This window comes from Triturus cristatus, chromosome 4_1, assembly GCF_964204655.1.
Source record: "Triturus cristatus chromosome 4_1, aTriCri1.1, whole genome shotgun sequence".
Classification (NCBI taxonomy): Eukaryota; Metazoa; Chordata; class Amphibia; order Caudata; family Salamandridae; genus Triturus; species Triturus cristatus.
The window spans coordinates 1,012,368,481-1,012,395,487 of NC_140585.1; the positions used below are offsets into that span (position 1 = coordinate 1,012,368,481).

Genomic DNA, 27,007 nt, shown 5'->3' on the forward strand with positions numbered 1-27,007 from the left:
ACATCCCACCTCCGCCTGAGGGGCTCTTCCAGGCCCTGGATCATTCCTTTTAATGTTCTGTTGAACCGCTCAACCAGTCCGTTCCCCTGAGGGTGATAGGGGGTCATGAACTTGTATGTGACCCCGCACTGCTGCCACAGGGACCGCATGTACCTAGAGATAAAGTTTGTGCCGCGGTCGCTCACCACTTCGCGGGGAAATCCCACTCGGGAGAAGATCCCCATTAAGGCCCGGCCTACCACGGGGGCCGTTATAGTTCTTAGCGGGACCGCCTCCGGGTACCTGGTGGCGTGGTCCACGAGGACCAGGATGAAGCGGTGGCCCAGGGCGGTTTGGGGGTCCAGGGGCCCCACAATATCGATTCCGACCCGTTCGAACGGGGTGCTGACGGCTGGAAAGGGCTGGAGGGGGGCCTTGACCCGACCCCCCGTCTTCCCGCTGGCTTGGCAGGTCTGGCAGGACCGGCAGTGGTTGTCCACGTCTCTCCGCATCCGGGGCCAGTAGAAGTGGGTCACCAGACGACTGTGCGTTTTGTCTTGCCCCAAGTGTCCGGCTAGGGGCACATCATGTGCCAGGTTGAGCAGGAACTCCCAGAAGCGGAGGGGGACCACCAGCACTCGGCTGGCCCCGAGTTCTGCCACCTTTTGCTCACTGTAGAGCAGGCCCTCGGCCCAGTAGACCCAGTGGGTGCCGGTCTGGTCCCCGTTGGTTTGGGCGGACGCTTGTTGGCGGACCCCTTCGAGAGTGGGGCAGGACTGCTGCTCTTGTTGGAACTGCTCCCGGGTGGGGCCCCCTTCGTGTCGCCATTGTGTCAGCTCTGGTAGGGCGCTCGGGGAAGCCATCTCTTCGGGGGAGGATTCGCTAGGTCCAGGGTCGGTGTCCGCCTCCTCCTCGCTGCTGGCGGGAGGGGGTGCGAGCCCCTCGGGCTGGGCGGCCCCGGAGGTCGAGGATGAGCGGGGGGCCTGGGCGGTCATGGACCGGGGGATGGCGCAGGCCCAGTCAGCCAGTCCCAACATTCGGAGGTGCTCTCGTCGCTCTACTTGAGCCCAGGGGGAACTCTCCAAGTCGTTCCCCAGGAGGCAGTCGACAGGGGCGTCGTCGCGTACCGTCACCTTCAGCAGGCCCGTCACCCCTCCCCACTCGAAGGGGACCAGGGCCATCTGGCACAGGCTTTCACTGTTGTCGGCCGTCCGGACGGGGCACAGCACATTCGGTAGAATCTGTTCAGGGGTCACCAGGTGGCAGCGGACAGCGGTGATACTGGCGCCGGTGTCACGAAGGGCTTCGGCCCGTTGTCCATTGACCGTGACCTGCTGCCGGTACTTCTGGGTGTTGCTTGGGATGGGGGTGCAGGGTACCATTTCTCGGCTACCCAGGCAGACCAGGGACATGGCTGCCGGCTCCCACTCAGTGGTCCCTCGGTCGAGGGCCTCCTCTTCCTCTTCTCCTTCTCCCAGGGCGGCGGCCGCCAGCTGTCGGGGCGGGGGCCCGTCGGCCCCGTTTCTTCGGTTCAGGGGGCAGACCGGATCGCTGGCATAGTGTCCGGTTTGTTGGCAGCCGTAGCAGGTCACTGGTGGCCGTGGTCCGGGTCGGGCCGGGGCCGCCCCCCTTCGGGCTAGGCTCGGGGAGAGTTGTTGCTGCGGTGGCCCTCGAGGGGGGCTCCTGGGGGCCCCGGCGGGAGGGTCTCGGTTCCTGTTCGGCCCTCCCCCTCCACCGCGCTGGTGGGGGGGTCCATTGGGGTTCCTCTGGTACTCCCCCATTGAGTTCCGGGGGACCCGGGAGTTGACCCATCGATCGGCCTCGACGGCAAGTTTTCGCGGGTCGGTCATTTTGCTGTCGAGGAGGTGCTGTCTCAGTTCCACGAAGCAATTGTTGGAGAGATGTTCCCACATGATGAGGTCGACCAGCTGCCCGTAGGTGGTTACTTTGCTCCCTTTGATCCACCCTTCTAGGGCCCGACTGAAAAAGTCCACATATTCCACCCATGTGGTACCCGGGATTTTCTTGCAGTCTCTGAACCGCTGGCGGTACATTTCCGCGGTTAGCCCGTAGCGGGTGAGCAGGGCCTCCTTCATGTGATCGTAGGAGGTCATCACCTCCTCCGGCAGCTGGAGCAGTGTGTCTCGACCCTCACTCAGGAACCGCCCCCACAGGCCCGCGCCCCAGTCTTTTCGGGGCACCCGATGAGAGGTCATGGCCACCTCGTAGGCCTTGAACCATTGCTGGATGTCGTCATTCTTGTAATACTCCTTGACGACCTCTTTCGGGATATGTACCTTGGTCTCGGAAGGCGGTAGAGTGTCTCTAGTACTGGGGGTGTTGGTCCCTCCGTTCTTGGCCTGGATCTCGAGCTCCTTGAGACTGCGCTCGTGCTCAAGAGTTAGTTTCTTTTCCTCCAACTCCCGGTGTCATCTCTTCTCCTCTATCTCCTCTTGAAGCCGTAGCTGCTCTAGGGCCAGTTTCTTTTCTGCCAGCTGGAGTTCGCCGTCCAGCCGCAGTCGTGCGAGCTCAAGCTCGTGGCTCCGGACCTTCTCCCGCTCTCGTATTTCTTCTTCGGAGAGGCCGGTTTCTAGGCTCTTTCTTCCTCCGGTTGCCGGAGTCAGTGCGTTTGATGTGGTCTCAGTCAGGGGCAAGGGACCTTCTTCCTGGGAGGGGCCTGCCCCGGCCTCCAACCATGCCCTCAGAGCTTTCTGCATCTCCTCTTTGGTACCTAGGCCGGTGGTTGCAATGCCTTTGTCTTTGCAGAACTGTTTTAACTCTTTGTGCGTATATTCCTCCAGCCGTTCGGGCTGGAACTCCATTGTCGCGTTGTTTTCCTGGCTGCTCATGATGCTGTTCGTTTGGATGGGTAGCTAGTGGGTACTGGCTGGTACGTACTGCGTTCGGCTCGGATCCCGTCGCTGGCCACCAGATGTTGGAAGGCGGACCCCGAGGAGTCGGCGAGACCACCAAGGGGGGCCCTCACACTGTACGAAGTAGCCGAGCGCTGCCGAGAAGTCTCCTGAGAGATCCTTCTCCTATCACGTACTAGCACAGTAACACCACCACACAGGACTCAAGGAGGTGGTCTTACGACAAGCAAATCTTTATCAGCAATAAAAAGGTTACGAGGTCAATATTAACACGAAAGGATCGAGGGATCCACCAAAAGTCTCAGTGTCTCTTTGGAAGGGTAGGGGTAGCGGGACAGTCTTTGGCAGGAGTGCGGTACGAGGGTACCTGGGGCCCAGTTCTTATCCTCAAGCTGGAGGACCTCCGGATCTCGGAGGGGTCGAGCCGCGACGGCGTCAGCAGGGCTCCGGCGTACAGTTCGTGGAGAGCCACGATCCAATCAGCAGGGCTCTCAAGGTGGTTTCTGCTCAGCTCGAGCCGCGACGTCGTCAGCAGGGCTCCGAGGGAGGTTTCAGCGAGGTTGGGCCGCGACAGCGTCAGCAGGGCTCCGATGTTCCAGGTGGTTCAAAGTGTTCACAAGAAGGAGCCGCGACGCAGTCAGCAGGGCTCGTGATGGTTCCGACAAGAGTTCTTCTCCGTAGGGTCAGCCGCGATTCAATCAGCAGGGCTCTCGACTCCGGGATACAACTGCCGATCTGTGGCGGGGTTGCCCCAGATATAGGTCTGGAGCCCTTTGATGTCCGGACCCAGGCGCCCGGGGGGGGCGGAGAGGCCGGGTGGAGGTGGCCAGACGCCCAGCAGGAGAGGCGCCAGGCCCAAGGGAGTTGCAGGGCGATCACACCTCGAGAGGGGAGGACAGTTGGAGGTCCCATCGATACTGTCCTCCGCCGGGGGCGATGAATGGTTCCTGCGGCACCCCCTGGCCAGTTCGTGGTGCCTCGATGTCGGGGCTTCGCTGGGGTCGAGGCCGGGTTGAGCGGGGTCGCGCTGGCGGGTGCACAGAGTCACGTGGCTGCCAACAAGATGGCGGAGCCACGAGGGGTATGCGACCTCGTGCAGCTCAGGATGAAGGGCCTCGGTGCAGTTCAGAAGGGTGGCCCGTGAAGGCCGGGGCGGGGAACGGGCACAATCCACGGGGTTAAGGACCACGCCACAAGGCCGGGTCCAACAACTACTATTTTTGGAGATTCAGGATATGGTACACAGATATTTTGTGGTGCAGTTTAGGAATATTTGGCTGTCTCCAAAGAATATTGAGTATGGTTTTAAACCATGTTACATAAATGTTGTATTCACTCATGAGAATACATTGTTTCTTCTATTGTTTATTATCCTGCTTTGATGATTTTTGAGGCCATGGATCTTTTTGAGCTTCGTATGGAAGTCCTATCTCTAGTTTTAGGCTTCTTTTTAAGAAGTATTATGCTTGCTTATTATTTCAGCTCTACCAACACAGCAACAGTCAACAAGCAGCAGCAAACAGGGAATGCAGAGAGATAGCTGGTGTATGAAATTGGGTTATTGGTTTGGTGTGATGGAAGTCACACTCAGGCAACAACCACAGTCCTTGTCGGGGTGAACCACAAAAGTCATTAAATTAAACTGTGCTTAGCCCTCTTTGTGCTTGGCGCAAAGCAGTCAGGCTTAACTTAGAGGCAAACTGTGAAGTATTTATGGAGCACACAAACAGTATAACATTGAAAACACAACACATAAATATCCCAAACCAATTTAGAAAAATAGAGACATTTTGGATGAATAAAACTTACTAGAATAACAAAAATCCAATTGGTAAAATCTGGGATATGTAATTTCAAAGATTTAGGTAAGTATAGCACTTAAAATAAAAGCACAAAGCGCCACTCAAGGTGATCTGGTCATGCTAGACCAGGGGAAAGTCACAAGTTCAGGACAATCACAATTGAGCACAACACCAGGTTAGACCGGCTGAAAAAGTTATCTTCTCAAAGTCCGTGGCGAATTGTCCAGTTTGCTGTGGAGGAGGCCACAAGGAGCACAGAGAGCATCATGGATAGTCACTGCTGTATGGCGAAGAGGAGACCTGTCATTGCAGACCGCCATCCCTTGGTGCAAAGGTCTGATCAGGCCCCGCACGCTGTTGTTGCTTGAGCTTCATGTTGGCAGTCACCAAGGGCTGTCAATACTTTAGTGCAAAGTGCAGATCTTGCGTTGCCGATGATCGCTGGTGGCCACTGCAGCGCAAAGAGTTGGGTTCACCATAGCTTAGCACTGGCGGTCATCGCATGTGGCAGAGTCTTGGCATGATCAGGCGGTCACAAGCAGTGCAAAACTTCAGGATTTCTCATTTCTTCACAGAGAAGTACACTCTGATGCGAGCCAAGGGTCCAGGAACTGGAGAGGTAACACTTTAGGGGATCAGGAACTCACTCCAGCAGAGGCCAGCAGGGCTCAGGCATGTCCAGTTGCAGGTCCAGCTGCAGCAGGCCAGCTTGGTGGTTGCAGGGAGGCATCTGGATCTTGCTGTGACTCTGTAGCTCAGAACAGGTCAGCCCACTGACCCTTAGAATCACTCAGATAAGCCTAGGAGAAGGGAGAAGGTCAATACTTCCTTATCGGAGGGCAGGGCAGGTCTCAAGCAGCAGGGCAGCAACCTGGGGAGCAAGGCAGTACTTCTGTAGAAAACAGGTCCAGAAGTGTACTCAAGTGTTGGTCAAAAGGTTCAATATTTATACTTACTGCCAGGCTTTGAAGTGGGAGAAACGTCTAGGCTAACCCCCCATCGGGCTCTGGAAATGTCCTTCCTTCCTTCCCCTGCCCAGGCTCCAAATGGTCTGGGGTAACATAGGGCTGGAGTCAAGTTGTGGGTGTGTTGGAGGCAGCACTTTGAAATGTAAGTTGGACAGGGAACAGCTCTGCCCTACCCATCCTAGCAGGATGGCCCATCCTGCCAACAGCTAGCCCCCCTATGTCTCATTGTCTTTGAGGAAAATAAAAAAGGCCAACTCCCAAGCCATTCATGGCCATGTGACCTGAAACACAGGCTGCAGACACCAAATGCTTCGAACAAGAAAATGCCAACTTTCTAAAAGTAACATTTTTAGAATGTTGATATAACATTTGACTTTACCAGTAAAAAGGGTTTACAATTACAATTCATTTGAGTATAAACTTGACATTCCTATCTGTTCCCAATCACAAGTTAGCATTTATTAAATGTAATAAGGTAATCCAATGTCATCCAATGGAGAGAGAGGCCTTGAAGTAGTGAAAATCGAATTTCAGGAGTTTTTCACTAGCAGGGCATGTAAGACTTGAAACCATGTGTTCTACTTTTCAAATATAATGCACCCTGCCCTATGGGCTGTTCAGGACCTACATTAGGGGTGGCTTATAAGTAATAAAAACAAGGTTTAGGATTGTCAAAAGGTTTATTTTGCCAGGTTGAATTGGAAGCTTAAAACTGCACTACAGGCTGCAGTAAAAGGACTGAGACATATTTTAAAAGGCTACTTTAGTGGGTGGCACAATAAGTGCCGCAGGACCACTAGGAGCATTAAATGTACAGGCATTGGGTACATGTAGTACCAATTACTGGGAAATTCCAACTAAATGTAATATGCTAATAAAGTGTAAGCCAATTTTACCATGTTTCAAGGAGGGAGCAGAAGCACTTTAGCACTGTCTAGCAGATGCAGATTGTGTGGAGCCCTAATGCAGTGATTCTGCAGAGAGGGCCAAGTCCAACAGGTGGTATATGGGTCAAAGAGGGACAGCTAATTGGAGTAGATAATTGGTGCTTGGGAGCACAGTGCTTTGGGACACTTGCAGGAGGTAAATTGAGTGGAACACACTAATGGAACTTCTGTGGAATGGGGATGTAAGTTCATCCGGGTAATCCACGGAATTAGTTTACTAAGCTGCCTGCTGAATAAACACACTCTTTCATGCTATTCACCCAGCAAAGTGGGTTTCAAGTATAGATGCTTATTGATCCATTGCCATGAGTGACCCCTTCAGCAACATTGACAATTTAATCACCCACACATGGTATCTTGGGAATGGTAGTTTTGATTTTTAACATTCTAAGAATTGTTTGAAGTGGGTATGTCTCTACTGAACCCTCATTTCTATCTTTGTTTTAGTGCTGTCCCAACAAATTAAATCTGGAGGTCAGATAAAAACAATCTGAGTGACAGTCTCAGAGGCTGTACCTGACTAAAGACTTTCTGGAGGAGGGCAGGGGAAGGATGGAGTAGGACCAGTAGGATGATGATGATTACTAGTAGGAGAATAATGGTCAGGAGGTGGCCCACAAGGAGGGCTAAGATGACCAGAGTTAGAAGAAACAGGTTCTTCAAAGAAGAACCTGAAGACCTAATCGACAAGGACCAGAGTTACCAATGCCAGAAGGGACCAGGAACAAAAAGATGAGGAGGAACAGGACAAGGAAAAACAGGACTAGGGGTACCAGGACCAGGGTGAGAAGAATCAGGAGGGCCAGAAGTATAAGGATGAGAAGGATGAAACGTTTCTGGACCAGGAGCCTGTGAAAAAGGAGGCCCAGGATTCATAGGACTATGGGAATAAGTACATTGATATGATGACCAAACAGACCAGGAAGAGGAAGTACAGAGCCAGGAAGTTCTTAGACTAGCATGAACTGGGAGTGAAGGACCATCAGAACTAGGAAAGGCTAGGGTGATCTGTGGTGGGCCAGGACAAGTTATTGCAGGATCATGATGCCAAGGAGCAGGAGGACTAGGGCCAGGAGGATCTGGACCAGATTGAAGAGGATTTTAAAGATTAGGACCTTGGGAGCATCAGCAGCGAGTCCAGGAGGCCAGGATAAGCCAGGATAAGCAGGACAGAAACTAGGAAGACTATGGTGACCAGCACCAAAGGCAGTCAGAAAGCCAGCACGAGGAGGACTAGGTGAACTAAAAGGATGATGACAAAGAGCATTCGAAACAGGGTTGAGGGCCATGAATATCAGGACCAAAGGTACCAGGACTCGGATTACCAAGAGTGGCAGAACAATTATTATAGGTAACAGGACCAGGGTGAAGACGATCAGATGTAAGAATCACAACCAGAATCTGGAAGACCACAGGGGCTGGAGAGTAGTGGCCAGAAGGAACAACACAAAAATAGCCAGGCTCAGGGAGAATTCAACAAGGAGAGCCTGGATCAAGAGTGTCAAGGTCAATGGCTGCAGTACCAGTAGGACAAAGAGGACACAACGCAGATCAAGTGGGACCAGGACTACCCAAACCAGGATGACAAAGACTAAGGCCAGGACACAAGAGGTCTGATGGACCAAAACATATAATACCAGGGCTAGAGGGTTTAAAAGTAATGAGAACCAGGACAAGGTGACCAAATTGGAACAGGGTCAGATGGCCAAGAGTAGGGGAACCAAGACCAGAGTAAGAAAGATCAGGAGGACCTGAACAGCCAGTTATTCAGCTGTGGATTTCCAAGAAGACCAGAACGAGACTCAGAAGGACCCAAACAAATAGAACCATGACCAAGAATGTGCAGACTATTGGGTGCAGTGCCAGATTGGACCATGAGGACACGGCACAGGGCCAGGAGTACCAGAATAAACGACACGAGGAAGACAAGGTTAAAGAGGGCACGGCCTAAGAGGGCCATGACACAGTATGCCAGTAAGACCGAGAGGACCAGCAGGACCAGGAACTGATGTACTAAGAAACAAATCAGCTGGGTTGGAAAGAACAGAAGGGAAAGCTCAAGTTAACATGAATAATCAGGAAGGAAGAGGAAGAGATGCAAGAAGGGGGCCTAGAAGGACCAGGATGGCCAGGAGGACCAAGCCAAGATGATTGGGTATACAAAGAGTGAAATAAGGAGGACTAGAAACAAAAGGATCAAGTCTACTGGGCACAAAACGATGAAGAGAACAAGGACTGTGAAGACCAGGAATAGGAAAACTATTGCAAAGGAAACCAGACCGAGAGTAAGGAAGACTAGGAGAACATGACCTGGAGAATCAGGAGGGGATGGTCAGGCAACCAGAACCAGCAGGACAAGAGCTAAGAGGACCAGGGCAAGGAGGGCCAGTGTGGCCATAACTGAGCGAAAAAGAAATTTCAAGTCACAGAGGCCCAGCAGTATCAGGACCTGGCATATCAGGACAAGGAAGACCAGGAAGAAGAGGAAAAGGAGGGCCAGGACAAGGAGGACCAGGAGGACCAAGCCAAGTGCTAAGACAGCAGAGGTATTGTCTTCCACCATTGTGACTGAGTTAAAACCATCTCTCAAACTCTAAATCAGGCCAATAGATTCTCTTTCTTCTGCCAGAAGATTGGAATGATGCCTCTCAATTATACTGTGTTGGTGACTTCATAGGGGGCCCTATACAATTGTTTCTATTTTTGTAAGTTCATCCTAAATATAATTTTAAATTATGTCATTGGCATACAACACTTCCAGTTCTAGCTTTTGCTTTAAAATCATTGTTTTCAGGTGTTTTAGTCTGATTTATTCAAATGAACGGAATCAGAATTAATATTTCCAGAATCCACTGATTTGCTGCAGACATAGAGGTGTTCTGATATAATGGGGCCTTTTGTTAATCCTATATCCGGCCCTGGTTCATTCGGTCTTGCTTTGTGAGTAAGAGTGAGTACATAACTTTAGAAGAGTAATTTGCTTTAACTAGTCTTGCAAAGGTCCTAATCATTTTTATCATTAGCCAACTCTACAGGTAAACTTAAAGGAGTAGTAGCATTTGCGCAGTATGAGACAACTCCATAAAGAACCTCCCAAATCACTGTGTCTTGGCTAGGGGTGGGCGGAATTTGCGGAATTAACCTTCGCAAATTATCGCGAGAATGTTTAAAATTATCGCAAACAAGCAGAAATATCGCGAAGATGCGGAAGTTGTTTTCCGGCATGTTCGCGAGATTTTCTGCATGGTTGCGGGTCGCCAACTTACCCATGTGGTTGCTTGCGGGCGCGGCCATCTTGTTTTGAGTTGTTCTCGCGGTGCATGATCGCGAGAAGAATGTCGTGATCGCGCGACGCATGACGTCACTGCGGGCGCGAACTGTCGCGAGACAGCGCAAATGGCTAAAAACAATACAACATCTCATGGAGAACGCGACCGGATCAAGAAAACTTGTCGGCGAACGCAGGGATTCAGGTAAGGCGATCGCGCGCGCGCGAGAATGTATTATTTTACAGCGCGAGCAAGAAACAAATTATCGCCAAGCTGCGGAAACCGGAATTTTTGACATTTTCGCGCTCTCCGCGGAACGCAAAAATGTCAAATTATCGCAATTTCCGCGAACGGAACGAAATTTTTGCCCAGGCCTAGTCTTGGCCCATGGCATACCGGAGTGGCATTCTGTGCCTTGTCTGTCAAAATAACTTGAAATTATTTAGACATTTTTGACCTTTATGCCTGTGCCTGTGTTTGAGCCAGTTTTAGCACTAAAAGCCTCATATTGCAAAATCACAGTTTGTGACCACAAAAAGTGCTTATCATTATGTACAAACACCCTTCATGTGTTGGAAAGTTTTTTCAACTTGTAAAAGGACTTTTGCAATTGTTTCCAATTTGCAAATAGGCGTGGCAATTGAGGAGGTTTCTCTTATCCCCTTTCCGATTTGGAAAGGAATTTATGGATAGTTTAGGACTGCAAATGCTGTCAAAAACCATTGATCAGCTAACGAACCCCGAGTTTGGGGTGGTAACTAATTTATAAAAAGGATGAGGTCCCTGAGGAACATTTGGAAATATTATTGACAGCTGTAGAAAGCAGACTTTTTCCAAACCAGAACACGTTTTTTTCAGCAGCACTGATTCCTTTAAGGAACAGAGGCTGCTTTGAAAAAAAAATCCATTTAGGAATGCTGTCATAGGGATGGTGGTGTGCTATCCCTCGTAGGCCAGCATCCCTGTGAGTACAGTTGATCACAGTGGGTCACAAATTGGCACCAGCCTAATGAATATTTATTAGGCAGGTCATTCTGCATCCCCATGCTGTTCAGTATTTGGCAATTTGACCAAACAGTGAATAGGTTGGCTTACAAAATGCTATTCCGTTTGCAATATGTTTGAGCAGAATTTGTGATCACTTTTTACAAATGAAGCAATAATATATCCGGACCCTAACTTTCATAAGGAGATGGATGCCATTTGTGTTCATCCTTGCTTGTGTTTCAGTCTGGTTGTAACTACCTATTGAAATCTACATTAGGCATAATAAAACAAATATAAGTTGTTTAGACAGTAGTGGGTTAATAGAGAAGTTCCTCTGCTATTTGCATGGCTAGTGGGCAAGTTGTACTACTGTGCTATTTAAATATCCACCAGGTGACTACGTTTATTTTCTGTTTGTAAGGCAACTGGTAATACAGTAAAACATTTCTGCTGTTTAGCCAGCAGCTGGGCAAATATTGCAATGTCATTAACTATCTGCCAGGCTACCGGTCTATAGTATATAATTTCTACTATTCAACCAGCAGCCAGTTAAATAATTAATTTTGGTTGCTATTTTCATGGCTGTTTGCCAAACTGTACAGAATGTCTGATGTTTTTCAAGCAGCTGGGTAATGAGTGATGTTTCTTTGGTGGTTGTTTGATTGTTGGGCAAACACTACATATCCTTTGCTACCAGATGTACAAACATTAGGAATACTGATTCACTAATTGTAATTCTCTCCATATAGCAATTAGGAAATTGGTATTCCTAATGTATGAAACTCATTGAGCTTCATTTTGGGATTCTTTGTGGTTCACAAATCGATCTAGATCATGAATAATGATGAGGTAAGTCGCAGTTTGCGACCCATTAGGAATCACAGCCATCACAGGGATGATGGCCTGCTGAGCGCGTCAGACCACCATGACGTTGATCGATTTTTAATAAAGCAATCTTTTTTTTCAAATGCAGCCCGTTTTCCTTAAAGAAAAATGGGATGCATTTATTAGAAAAAAAGAAAACCTTAAAGTAAAATTTTTTAAGAGTAGGCAGTGGTCCATTGGACCCCTTCCTGTTCTTAAAAAATATTATTATTACATTCTCAAAAGGAAAGGGGTCCATGCGAATGGCTTTCCATCAGTTTTAAAATGGTAATAAAGTATTACTGTTTTGCGACAAGAAATCGGTTGCAAAACAGTAACGCATACCATACCGATTCTAAACACACCCCTTCCAAATACCGAATCGCAAATGCAAAATGTGATTCGATAATAAGTTAACGAATCACATTTTTCATTTCGTACGTTTGAAAAAGTATTTCTTGGGTGGAACATGGCCCAATTCTGCGAATCAAGCCATTTGTGCCCAGAAAAATGCTTTGTACATCTGGCCTTTAGTCACTTGCCAGGTAAATTGTGAATTCTCCTTGTTATTTGGATGGCTGAAGGCCAAAAAGTTTAGAATCTCCACTATTTATTCAGCGTCTGGTTAAATAGTGAGGTATTTCTGCTAATCGCATGGCCACCAGTCAAGCAGTGCTGAATTTCTATTATTTAGCCTGCTGCTAGTGTAGTTTCAATTCTATTCTCAAGGCCAGTGACATGCTTGTAAATAATTTCTACTATTTAGCCAGTGGCCTAGTACATAGTAGATAAAATTCACTAACTACCCAGCAGCCAGTTAATTAGGCGCTACCTTAAAATTAATATATTAGATTTATTTATGTCAATATTTAATATAAAATTATTTTCAGAAAGTTTTTTCAAGTTAAATAAACTTTTTTTAACTTTTCCTCACACTTTGCTATAGGGAGACTCCACTGTCAAGTCTGGGAAACAAAGAGATGGGGAGAAACAGTCAAGGGGGAACACAGGGACACAGAAAAGGAATGAATATAAAAGGATATTGAGTGCACAGAAACAGGCTGGCATGAGGTCTGGGGATTGGCTGGCAAGAAGGCAGGGTTTAGGTATATGAGAAAAGGCGTTTGAAGGATGAGGAGAACCAGAAATATTAAAATTAAGAAGCTGCAGGATGAAAGGAAGGCACAATTCATAGCAGAACCTCAAACAGGAAATCACCAACAATGGGGAATCGCACTGGGTGGACCAGAACCAGGCAGCAAAGGAAAGAAAGACAGGAAGATACTGGAATATCAAGGTACAAGTACAATGAGATACATAGTTAGAATGACAGTGACAGAGAAATATGAGATGACAATGAAACATCACAAAAATGAGATGTAGATATAGAGACCAGTGCTCTTCCCTTGAGAAAGTATAGCGCTCCCCAGGCGCAACCAAAAGAAAGTCTTTAGGAATCAGGGGGCAATGCTGGGCCCAGAGAGGCAGCCCTCCTGGCAGGTCCTCCTGGGCCTCAGCAGCAGCACGCCCCCTCAGCATCAGGAACAGCACCCAGGCCTCAACAGGAACTGAACAACTCCATGGGGACACAGCCCCTATATTTATATTACATTTTCCCTTTGTCTAAAAGGTGCAGGCAATGGGAGAACCAGATACAACTGGTTCAGGGGAGCTTTGGAGCACTTTGTTTTGCTCAGCTCCTCTCTCCCTTTCACAGGACAGGCTAGGTGCTCAGACGCACCACAGGGGGCGGAGCCAGCATTGTGGAGGTAAGGCACACCCCTATTCAGGTCCCAGGTGCAACTCCTCCTTCCCATCTACATGCAGATCTCTCCATTCACCACCGGGCAGACTCACCCTGGCTCCTGGAATTCCCCAGCCCTCTCAGCTCCTGTCAATCACAAGCCAGACATGCACTCCACATCAGGCAGGCAGACACACAGTACACAGAAATGCCAACTTCTAGAAGTGGCACTTCGCCACCAGTCACCATTAATCTGCGCACACCATTGTGCAGCATTCATTCTCATGAGTTCGCACATACCAAACTCGACCCTGCACTCCTCTCGCACCAGGAACTACCAGGGACACACATATCCCCCAATTAAGAATCTCATGGCACAATCCTGAGATGCAGAGGTGAGGCTGAAAGAAGGTACTTTCACTATGAGACTTTAATCCCCCAACTTGAAAGCATCAGAAGGCTAATCAAAGAGACTTCAGGAGTTTTTCAAAGCTGACAACTTAGATGCAGGAAAGTGTTCACAGATTATCAAGATATCAGGAGCTGCCTAATTGGCCCTTAAGGGAGACTTTTGGAATCCAGGTGGACTAACTAGATCACACATTGGTGATCTAGATCCTAGTGCCTGAGATGGTGCACTCACCTTTAGGATTTGATATACAGGGGAGTATACTGTCATCTCTACTGTTACAGCAAATGCAGTTTTACATTTTAGCTTAATGGCTGGGTTAGGGATTGCATACTACAATAACTAATCAGAGACTCTAAATGTTGTAGAGAGTTAATTATGATTCTTGTCTGAGGGTTACACTATATTGGCAATCTCCTCCCTGAGGGACCGGATGTGTCACTTGTAAGGAAGGAGTTTTAAGCACTGAGCCTGCTATGCCCTTATAAGTGGGATGTGTAATTTCCCCAGCTCAAGGTGAAATAAACAAGTCTGACTCCATCTGAATAGGCACCAGCAAACCACAAAAACCTCCTAGTCAGATCATAGGTGGGAGGAGAGGCTTACTCCAGGTACTTGGGGGCAGATTTACAAGCCCCTTGCGCCACTTTAAAGTCATTTTTTAACATGGGAAAAGTGGCGCAAAAGTGGCACAAGGGGCTTGTAAATCAGCCCCCTGGTTTGCATATTTATCTGTGGGTGAATGAAAGGAGGACTGCTGCTGCAAAGGGACAGCTGTCAATTTAGATAGCCCATGTGCCATTGCACTTGCTCACTCCAGAGAAATAATGCACCCTTCTGTGTGAACAGGAAGCTAACTGGAGTCAAAGTTGGCCACGTAACCCGCTTGGCCATTGTAATGTATTTTGGAACAGACTAGAATTGTAATATATTATATTTCCCTAAAACGTGCAGTTTTAAGCCAGATTTTCTTAAAATATGGTGTAAGGTTAAAGAGTGGTGCAATTCACCTAACTTTTAAGATGACATTTTTCGATGTGGTCTGTGCAGTGGGAATGTTTTTACAAAGTGGTATTTGCAAATTATGTATTGATTGCAACTATTTAAAACGGTATGGTCTGTACCCATTTAAAAACTGGTTTTATTGAAATATATGTTTCTGTTGTTTATTAGACTATGGCCTAATAAACGTTATTTTACGACTACTACTGAACAGACTAGAGTTCTCATGCGTGATATTCTTATGTAAGGACTGGACTCTCTAGTGGAGATGGTCAGTGGTTGGTGTGGAGCCTTGCAGAGGGACATTGGAATGTCCAGTGAGTTACAGAATAGTCAAGTACCATGTCATATTTGCTGCAATATCTAGTTTATTTTTAATTAGAAAGGGAAGCAACCAGTAAGGTGATATGTTTCTACTCGACTTCATCTATGTGAGCATGTGCAACGAAATCAGTCTCTTTATCGGGCTTTTTCAGAAGGGTTTGATTTGTAAACTCTGCATAGCTAGTATTTGGCCTTCCTGGAAGTGAAATATCGCCCATTATCCACTCAGTCTGTCCATAAAGCCAGCCCACAAAAAAACATAAAAAACGAAGTTCCCCTAATACAGCTTCAACAAAAGCAATCGACAGTCTCTAAATAGAGGAGGAATGAAGTGAGATTGTCAAAATCCCCGAAGAGAAGTGGGCATATCCTTCTGCTCCAACGTGGCTTTGAGCATGCAGCCTTGGCACCATCCAGTTGGTAGCTGGATGGGGTGTGTGTGGGGGAGAAAGGATTATTGTCTGCAGCCATTGCCTCCTCACACAAAGTATGATCCGAAAGCTGTCAAGTTCTGAAGCAGGGGCGAATATACCAGACACTGTAAGTGGGCTCACATATCTGTTGAGACACTGCCCACCACATGCATCATTCTTTCTGGCAGCAACATTTATTTTTGGGAATGCACAGTGCTCCAAATTATTTAGGTAAGCATAGAAAACCTCTCATCGTGTTAGAAATGCAATACAAATGAAGCTGACTCGTTGCTTATGTTGGCTCAAAGTCCAATGATGAGCTTGTGTTGGAGTGAAACACAAGCCAGAATAGAATTAATTTATGGAAGACAACTGCTGGGTCACAAGTTGTTGGATCCTGAATGACTTAACACATCTAAATCTAAATGAAAAATACACCAATCTATGGATTTGAAAAGGCCTCACTATAGACTAAAGAATTTGCTTTAAAAAACTGGATAAGCAACAAAAAGATAAAGATCGATTACTGGCTCAATTGAATTACTTCACAGGCCGACTGGGAGAAAATTTATTTCAAACTTCAGGCAAAAGAACTTTATGAATAATATCTTACTTTTTCGTGAGTGGATTTTGGCATTGGTATATTTTCCATTTCCGCTGTTCATCTTCCCCCTCTTTTCCCCTTTTTTAATTAAAAACGTCAAAATTGTAAACAAGGAGAACCACAATGCACACAGTAAATCTCAATCACACAAAAATGTGTACAGATTATGCAATCTTTGGTTGTTTTATTGGAATCATTCATAGAATGGAAACAAGAGTATAAGAGGAGCATTGTCAACATTTTTTCTGAGTTAGTAGGAATCTTATGTGATCAATTGCATTTTAACAGATGAAAAGATAGGAGTTTAGAGGATCCAGAAATTAGCATGTCTGTAGAATCATTCTGCAGGAACCTAGATCAGATCCAGTGGTCCCCTAAAAGAGAGACAAAAAGCGAATGATTATAAAGGCATCTCTGAGGAGAAAACCTGAACAACATGGCCTGAAGAGAACTGTTAAGCAATGATCTAGCTCACTGTATCTTGTTATTCTGCACCAAGGTCCAATATAACTTCTGATTGTGTATGTCAACACTTATTATAACTCAAACTGCAAAGCTGTAACCTACTTCAATACCGAGCTGTGGTGTGTTGAATGGTTTGTGTATGAAGCGCCTTTTTGAAGAAAGTAATGTGAATGCCCCGGAAATATATACAGTGTTGATTATGAACAAAGCAACCTTTTGAGCAGCATCATTGATCAAACTTATATTAAATATCACTCAAATAAATGTTCGAACAGAGGTACTTCACCTGTTTTAATTACATTTTGGCAGTCCACGTGGCACCCCTCTACACTGACCTGCTCCCTGCTAACGAGAGGCAACTACCTCGAAACACGTGTCCAGGGATGGCTAATGCAACACATACTTTCCTACAAACATCGTGGCATAGGCGTACTCGCCGTCGCCACTACATCTACCACAGTTCCTTGGGGCAACTTGCTGGTGTGACGAGCAGAGTGCGACCAACCTTTGAATCATTTATTACGGCTCCCTTGAGCCAACGGGCTGACTAGCCTTGGACCTGCACCTGCGCGCCATGAGAGGTACTTCACCTGTTTTAATTACATTTTGGCAGTCCACGTGGCACCCCTCTACACTGACCTGCTCCCTGCTGACGAGAGGCAACTACCTCGAAACACGTGTCCAGGGATGGCTAATGCAACACATACTTTCCTACAAACATCGTGGCATAGGCGTACTCGCCGTCGCCACTACATCTACCACAGTTCCTTGGGGCAACTTGCTGGTGTGACGAGCAGAGTGCGACCAACCTTTGAATCAAATGTTCGAACACCTTTAAAGAGGAGAAATAAATTTCAATGGACTTAATTTGCTGTTGTTTACCAATATGGCGTGCAAACAAATCGTGCATGTAAATTGAAATTGGACTCTGCGATACAGTTAATGGGCATTAGGGATAAGCTTCAGTGATATTTCCCAGGATGACTAAGAACATTAGAAACGGAATATAAATATGGCCAAAGAGTATATTTTACTACAGCTACTTTCACTATTAAAGAATGTAAGATGTATTCAATTTTATATCTCACACCATTGAGTTTGAAATGCAAAATGAGCGAAAACAGCGATTTGCCTTAAAATTACATTTGGAGTAAACCGTTTAGCTCTTTCTTTAAATAAATATATATTTTTTAAAACAACGAAGGTTACCTCAGCAGTTGCCCTACTTTTCACCTATGTGCTCCCATCCCAATTCTGCTACTCTTTTATTGTTTTGCGTAGAAGTCCTCATTCTGCTGTTTATTCTTTTCATTTCTTACACTGAGGTGCTCCCCATAACCCTCTTTCACATTACCTGCCCAGTGCTACTGCGCAGTCATACCTGCCAACTGATACCTCGCTCTTTTTACATTTTTCCACCGACATTTTTCCTATTTTTGAATATGTTTTTCATCCATACTCACTCATACAACCATTTACTTTCTGTGGAATTTTAGTTTTGGTTACACATTGATAAAAAAAACCTGATAAGAGCACCTTTTGATTTCTTACTGTTTGTTCCTATTTGCATTTAGTTGTGGTTACCCTTTAATGTCTGATATGATAAATCATGTTTTACTTATTTGAGAAAGGTAAGGAAAGGTTTCATCATATTATTATGACCAGATGACATTGGCCCAAGTGTTAGCAGATAGATATCTGCAGATTTGCACCCTCAGACTGCCCTCTGATTTTCCAAAATCGGCCGTATCAGAGACTATGCCTGGTGATTGGTGGAATCACATATGGTATCCTTATCTATTCAGAACTTGTCTTTGGAAAGTTTAAGCTAGCCAACAATTCGGAACATTCCCAGTAGCGGCCGCTTGCTTTCTAAAATGGTGGTGCAAATGTTTGGCCCACTTACAGTGCACATAGGCTCAATTACTCAAACCTGCGTTTTTTCTCGAAAGACTCCTTCACTGACAGTATCCTCCAGAGCTCTGCTCTGGGGCCAGAGGCCATTTGCTCCTGCTCCCTTCACGACCTCAGGCCGGCATTTGAAGTCATTAACAGCAGCGCCTGTGGCTCGGCTAATTTGCTGCCAAGACTCAAGAGGGAACAAGAACCTGTTACTAGAGGTGGAAAGGCTCCAATCCTGATGCTGCTCTCGTGCTGCTGCTAATATTGCCCTGCATGAAAGCAGGACCATGATTGGCTGTAGCAGCCTGCCTCAATGCTCCCTGAGGCATTGGGTGCCACTGCCTGTTCTCCAGCCAGCTGTTCAAGACAGCTCAGGTCAGAGAGGTATTAGATGTGCATGTCAGACTGGCCGTCGCAAGACAGTCGGCCAAAGTGGCATGCACATTTTAAACTTGAGCAGCAACTACCACTGCTTCCTGCTGCCAATCAGCAGCCATGCCCCCTCCCCAGTGCTGCACCTCTGCCCGGCTGAACTGAAAAATAAAAAGGTCATGAAATCTCTTCATTCCCATTGTACTTTTCATGCCTGCTACACTGTCAGTCGGGTGGGGGCGGGATTCGTTCTACATTTTGTGACTCTATCCAAGTGTGCAGTTTGAGAGGAGGCAAGATCCATCTAGAGTACCCTCTCTCAGGGTGCAGTACAATGATAGACTCCCAGTGATGGTCCCATGGCCTCCATCTTTAGCTGGGCTGAACCTTTGAAGCAAGCAACTTGACGCTGCAACACTTGACTTTGCGACCCCTCTTTGACAGGGTTCTAGTACTTGAGTGCAATTTGAACCATCACCAAGCCTGGTGGGTTGATTACGTGTACCTAACCAAAGGTGGGAGTCAACAAGCACAGCATGAAAGAGCAGTGAGGCCAACTAGTGCTCCCTGGAGTGGTGCACAGCACTGTATTGTGCAGCAGCAGAATGTTCATATCGCTGTGAACTGCTGGTAAATATGGCAGTCTCGTGTAGGTAACACCAGTGCCCACTTCTCTTTAGAAAGGGCAGCACATTAGAGTCCCAAGATATGATATGAAGAGGGGTCTTCACTTTGACCTTTCAGTTCTGGGCAATAAGTTTGATAGATGGACCATTTCTCCTGGGAACAGTGCTCCTGCTGGAGCAGAGTTTTCTGTTGAAAATTTATCGAGTTTTAAGCTCCAGTTTCGTCTATATGTTATGATTTAAAACCACTAATTTGTAACGACTAATCAATAGTTTGTTTTGTCCGGATTAACCAACATTACTAATGAAAGAAACTACACGTGGGATGCATATATGTTGCTTAATAATAATGTGCGGTTTTGTTCACAAATGCTATTTGTTTTGTGTTTGTGCGTTTAAAATAACGTGTACTAATGCTTTATTGTGTCGCAGAAGGCTAGATAAGTACATACACATAAGGGTATTAGAGGGGTTTAACACTGTACAATCATTATGATGTGGTAACGTTGTTTTTGTCTCTTTTAATTAAGATGGTCCGTTTTGGCCTCAAACAAGATGGCTGCCATTTACAGCCTGCGCTCGAGTGATCGAATTTTGACGAGAGGCCTTGCTGAACATGGTCGAGAGTCACCTGACCACAGCCTTTGCCTGGTTAGAAAGTTTTCCGTGAGGACAGCAGCTCCGGGAACGATTCCAGCTGTCCTTGGACAGGGAAAAAGCCACAATGAACAATGACCAGACTGCGGTGGCTCTGCTAAGATATCAAGGAAGAGCATTTACGAAAGAAACATTTGCAAACTCGAGTTTCCTTCTTCCGTCTTTTTATTTTTGTGATTTTTCCTGAGCGGAGGTTTTCTAAATGTAACCAAGAGACTTCCTTTCCTGCTCGCTCTGCTCAGTGGCTCAACGGATATCTAACTTTTGTTTGTTACTTTTATTTGTAACTTACCCTATAAGTATGTTAGACTAGAGAGGGTCCATGTTCGTTCGCTGGTTCATTCTTTCATCGCGTTTGGACGTTTCCTATGCTGAGGACGGCGGCTCGAGAGACTTTACCGAGAGACCTGTCCTGTCCCATTTAGCTAGAATAGGTAACTATGAGAATAACGATTTTGCTAATGATTGACTTTCCATTTGAATTAATTTAGATAAACAAGCATTTGTTTGATTTCCAGTGTCGGGTGTTTATTCCTTGTCATTTATTGAGTTTTAAATGTATTTCTTATGTTCAAAATCATGACTCAAGGCAATATCATTAAGGTCGCATTGACCTCATTGTAGATGCAGATTGGTTTAGGTTTTCTCTCCTATATTCAGTGTGGATAAAGTAATAGTGTGAATTTAGTGTGATGGGCCCTAGCGTATGACGTGTGATTGCGCGTGTGACTGTGGATTTACTCTGTCCGTGGAAGCAGGGAGAATTTATATGTGCCGATCTGCAGCACTCCCACACAAATTGCAACACCAAACATTGTGTGTAAATGATCACATGTCCTTGCAAGCTCAGGTATGTGGAGATGACCACTCGCCCCATAAAATCTAGGATCAGCAAGCATAAAAGCACGATCCGCCACGGCCGAACTGCAACCAAGATGTTCAACCACTTCATAGAAAAAGGACACTCATGTGAGGAAATACAATGGACTATTCTTGAGGTGAACCAGGCATGGAACTACGCCTCACTCCTCAGACACGAACAGCGATGGGTCCACCGCCTCCGTACGAACATACGAGGCCTCAATGATGACATACGGTGGACAGAACTCTAGGCTCACCCCCCTGTGTCTGCCGAGGATACTGGTACCCCCACCGGCTAGCGGGGCCCTGTCAATTTACAGAACTCTGATTTCACCCCTATTTGCCCATGTGGGACACTTCCACCCCTGTGGTGCCCCCTAAACATACATCTTGACTCAATTAAGTCACGTTACACTGCGCTCATGACTTGCAGATAGGACTCTGCTGGTCCATTTTGTTCAAATCACAATTGGCTCCCCACCTTTCCTTTTACATTCTCATGCGCCTTCTGTCACTTTGACAGGGCGCATGTGCAGGGGCAGAAGAGCAGATTGGGACTCTACTCTCCCGGCTGCACTCTACTCACTGCCTTCCACATATGGTGCCCGGACACCCGCTCACTGTCTCTGTGTGTTCGCATAGATTCTGCATCTCAATGCACCCACTTCTGGCTTCTTTCACTACTCTCACATCTTTTTCCAGTGATTCCTGGAACTCAGAAATGGCGCCCGCGCATGGGCAGACTACCCGTCCATGCCACCTCCTACCTACTCATGCGCAGTACTACCGCCCCTGACAGCGCATCCCAGAAGGAGGGGCCTCCCTCGATCACTAGCTGCGACACTATATCTAGGGTGCACATACCGTGGCCATGCAATATGCAGGCAGGCGTGATGACGGGTAGGTGCTGAGAACCAGTACACCAACGGAAACTGTGAGTATGCCTACGAGGCCGAGGACCCATCCATGCCAACAGGCTTACACAGTAAGTCGCTTTAATGTGTTGTGTATTACTGTGTCTCACTCCGTGTCTTCTCTTGTATTTCTTTTATTTTTCTCAGCCTGTTAAGGTGCGGGTTACCTCAAGAACTAGCCTATGGAGCAACTCTCTTCATATCTTAGGTAAGGGCTCACCACCTACGCTCCTACCATTCACGCCACTGTGTTACGTTAGTCTTGATCTAGCTCATATGAGGCACCCCGCTGGCAGTGTAACTAGTGCATTCTCTTTTCTCATACTACGGGCACCATTGTTCTTATGTCTCCTCGCGGCTTGGGACTTGATAATTGGGGGCACCTGGTACACGCAGCATTTACCCTTGCCAACCTCCTGGCTTGACCAAAGTCGGCTCACCATGCCCACCACGACAGCCACCCTTGTGGGAGAGAGCCTAATGTGTCGTATGTGTAGTCTGTCTCCTTGTAGGTTTCATACGCTATGTGCACTGATTGTTGCGCTATGTGGAGGCTCGCAATGACTCCTCCTATGTGCCTGATGTGTGCTTTTTGTTGTTTCTTTCTCTCATTTTATTCCTAGGTTTCGTCAGGAGCCGCACAAACTATTTAGTTTTAGCCTATCTGTAGATATCCACAGATGTGGCCCTCCCTGAGTTAGTAGGTTTTCTCGACCCCTACACTCACTTTCACTGTCACATCACGGTTTTATGGTCCTGATGAAGCGCCACGGATCTTTCTGAACAGTGAGGCGTGAAACATGTTGACCTTTTGGTTACTTGGGCACATTGCGCCTGTTGGAGTACTGCATGACCTTCGGGGTCTTTTATCCTGACAAGGGTACCTTCACATTAAATTTATCTACCCCTGGTATCCCTTAGCCACGTTTATCTTTTCATACACCCTCTCACCTTCCACATCGGACTCCACCCCCACACACCCGCACTCATCTGACAGCTGACGGCTATTCAATCAAAAGATCTCCGCCAAAGTCACCCGTAGGGCATTGCAGCGCCGGCCCGGTGAGGAACAAATGCCCGATGATGAAGCATGACATAATTTGGGGTGTGTGAGGCCAACAAGATACAAGACATGTGCTTGCCTCTTACTAGTGGGTTCTAGACCTAGGACTCTCCTCTTACCATTTCTTTTCTTTTCTTTTCCTCCCTGTGTGTAGGTGACTTGCAGCACCTCCACTTTTGGAACAGTTACCCCCGATTTGGTATCGTGATTAGCATTAGGAGCATGGGTACTGGACCACAATCTGCTGCTAGTCCCCCCCTCACTTGTTGAGACAATACGTTTTATAGAACATTTCTGATGCAACAAAGTGGTTGCTAAATCCCCTTGGCAGCCTATTACACAAAGCCTAAGGATACTGGTGGCACATTATAAAGGGGTTATCTGTCCCAGTTTAAGTGAAAGACTATTCACTAGTATAAAACACGTCTATGGAGAATTACAGGGAATGATAAATTTCGCCCAATGTCATACAGTGATAGTAAAGCAGAGTCAGGGATTCAACCTAAAATGGAAAGGCGGCGTCACTTTCCATATACATTCACAGGCATTCCTGATATACATGCCTGCATTGGGGGCGGAGCCAAGATGGCGGAGTGAGCGGACGTCCTGCTCGAGAGCTCCCGCTATGGATCTTTTCAGCACCGGCCTGACGGCCGCCAATAGTGCTGACGACGACCCTGTGGGGCAGCATTCTAAGCCCCGGAGCCAGCGGGGGGCCACTGCGGTGGTTGGAGCGGCGTCTGAGATCTGTGGCCCGCGTGCAAACGAGGCGGTTGGCGAGGTGGGGCGGCCCGGTCTCCTCCGAGCGGCCGGCAGCCAGTGCAGCGACGGCGGCCTTCGGAGCTGGAGCTGGGCCCTCGGGACCCGGCGACGGAGGCGCTGGTGTGGGACGAGCTGTGGGGGCAGTGAGGACGCCGGAGCTGAGGTGACCGGAGGGCGGAGCCCTGAGTGGAGCCCCGAGCGGAGCGGCGACTGGGCCCGACGCGCCCTACTGCGTGGAGACCACGCTGGGATCGGCGCGCTGGGGCCTGGGGTCCGGCGGACAGAGACGGCACTCCACCCAGGGCCTGGGGAGCTGGAGTGAGGGCCGGTGGCCATACGGAGTAGCTGCGGTGAGGGACGGGACAAAGAGCGGAGGCAGTGCCCTGAGGGGTCCGCGGCCAGGACGGGCCCGCCGAGCTTGGGGAGCTGCGCTAGAGAGGAGAGCGGCGTTTTTTCCCACCCCGGGCCTCAGGGGCAGTGTTGTGATCGGCCCTTGCTGGAACTGGCGGGGAACTCGGTGGAGGTTGTGCCCCTGGGACCGGAGCCGGGTGAGCACGCAGAGCCCTGGACAGGGGCCTACCCTCGGCTGTGGTGGTGACCGAGCAGGTGATGGGCCCTGCCGGAGTCTGAGAGGCCTGCTGTCACTGGTGCTTGATCGGCAGAGATGAGAGTCTGGCCCCCCCCCAACATCTCTAAGACTGTGGGTGCCGGCGGAGGGCCTCTGAAGCGTCGGTCCGGGGGGCGACTGGGAGGCCAGGCAGTGACGGACTATTTGAAGCAGACCGCTGAATCGCGCCTTGACTGTTGCAGCAGGGGAGGGTACGCCGGTGTCCCGGAGAGTAGTGGTGAGGACCGGAGCATCTGCCACTAGGAGGAGACGCGCAGCCGGCCTGGGCTCCGCGGCACGAGGGGGCTATACAGTGTACACCAGCGCCCTGGGCCGGCTAAGCCGTGGGGGATCGGAGATTGGCGACCCTACGGATCGTGCCTTTAGAACCCTGTCCCTCGGGGGGGATAGACGAGTCTCTCGCACGAGACCCTCCGGGTCAGGGGAGTGGCGCCATGTCCGGCCCCCGGAAGCAGCAGGATAAGACCCTCAAAGACCTGTTTTCCAAGGCGACGACCGGACAGGTAGTGTCTGGTACGGAGGAGGGCCCCTCGGGAGGGGGCTCGCAGGAGGCCGGGGGTACGGAACCTATCACCAAGGCGTTTCTGGAGTCCATGTTTTCCGCGCTGCGGGATGACATCCACACGCTGAAGCGCGAGTTTACATCCGAACTCAAGGAGATTTGCCGAGATGTGGATGGCATTGGAGAGCGAGTGGCGGACCTGGAGGGTGAGAGTGATGGGCGGGATGTAGAAGTAACGGCCCTCCAGCAGGAGATCATCAGGCTGCATGACCAGCAGGTGGACCTTCAGACTCACTTCGAACACCTGGAGAATCGCTCCCGTCGCCATAACATCCGGATACGGGGGGTTCCGCTGGATGACACCTCCAAGGATCTCTTTGCCTACACTAGAGAACTCTTTAACCAAATCTTGGGGCGTCCCCTGTAATCGCCTCTGTGTACAGACTGAGCGCATAGAGTGGGCCCTTCTAGAGCTGCAGCGGCTCCGCCAGCGGATATCCTGGTATGCGTGCAGGACTATTGCACCAAGGAACTCATATTACAAAAAGCTCGCTTGTCGCACCCCCCTTCAGTTTCGGGAGCACAGGCCAGTGCTGTACCAAGACTTGTCTGCTCTCACGTTACAGAAAAGGTGCCTCTTCAAGCCTGTCACCTCGCACCTACGGCAGCTCAACATACCTTATAGCTGGGGCCACCCCTTTCGCCTGATATTCCGTAAGGAGGATAAACTTTATCATTTACGCTCCCTATCTGAGGCCAGCAAATTGTTAGGAGTGGAGCTTCCGGGGGAGGACGAGGATACCAGGACAGGTCCGGATGAAGCCGGGCCTCGTTGGAAGCAGCAGGGTTGTAAACGCCGTCTCGGAAAGCCGCGGGCCGCGGAGATCACGAAGGGCCGTCAATCGGCGCTGGATGCGGTGGCCGCAGAACTCTCTGGCCCGGCCCTTGGCTGACTTTGAACGCTATTCTGAGTCGGGGGGTCCCGTCTCCACTGTCCAGATCCTTGGTGGGAGGAGGGCTTCCTTTCACGGTTGGTGGATTACCCGATGACTCTTTACCGATCACCGATGAGTGATGGACTACATGTTCTTTATTATGGGGGTCGGCAGTTTTTTGTTTGGGGGGTTTGTGGGGGACGGGGGGAGGGTTGTTAGTGCTCCAGGTCCATTTCTCCTTTGAATTTCCGGGTCCTGCTTGTGGCCACGCTTTCCTGGTCTGTCTGCGCGCCAGCCAGCATGAGGATACGCCAACTGTCCTTCCTCTGTTGCAGGGTTCCCCATACACTACTCGTCATGACTCCCGCCACACTGAGGATTCTGACCCTCAATGTGCGGGGTCTAAACAACCCAGTTAAATGCAGGGCGGTCTTGTCATGCCTAGAAAACTCACAAGCCGATATCTGTCTTCTACAGGAGACACATCTCCTGGCACGTGACTGTTGCCGAATGAGATCCCGGAGGTTTCCCTACCAGTTCTTCTCTTCCGGGCCTACAAATACAGCGGGGGTGGCGATCCTGGTGGCTCAGAAATTTCGGGGTGAGGTCCTACACAAGGTGGCAGAGATCAAGGGGCGGTTACTGACATATCGCATCGCACTAGGGGGGCTGACGTTCACTATTAGCTCTTTGTACGCCCAAATGAGGGACCGGAGAGGTTCCTCCATTCTGCCATTACTGAGGCCACAGCCACACATGACCGCAACATCATCGTGGCGGGCGACCTCAACCTGGTTTTTGATAATGTTCAGGACAGATCAGCCCAGCGCATGCACCAGGTGGGGGCACTTTCGGCGGAGGGGCGGGGGCGACTGCGGGATCTGGGGTTATGCGATCTCTGGTGCAGCCTTCACCCTAGGGCTAGGGAATACTCCTTTTATTCCAATGCACACAAGACTTATGCTAGATTGGATCACTTCTTAGCGACAGCCTCAGTGCGTGCGATCACGACCGTGGTCGACATTGGAGTGGCTTCTTTGTCGGACCATGCCCCGGTTATGATGGCCCTCACCCTCCCGCCCATGTCCCAACGAGCCAGAGTGTGGCGACTTAGGGACACTCTATTGCACCGCGA

At 48.7% G+C, this 27,007-nt stretch overlaps 1 protein-coding gene across 1 annotated transcript in view; it reads right to left on the reverse strand.

Annotated features, from left to right (window-relative positions):
* Window positions 1–16,339: 16,339 nt before the first annotated feature.
* The window catches only part of LOC146855977 (ranaspumin-like), a 56,500-nt gene continuing 45,832 nt past the window's right edge, over window positions 16,340–27,007 (reverse strand). The window contains exon 10 of the mRNA XM_085653928.1: window positions 16,340–16,559. The gene's annotated coding sequence lies outside the window, so the exon portion shown is untranslated. The remainder of the gene's footprint in view (window positions 16,560–27,007) is intronic.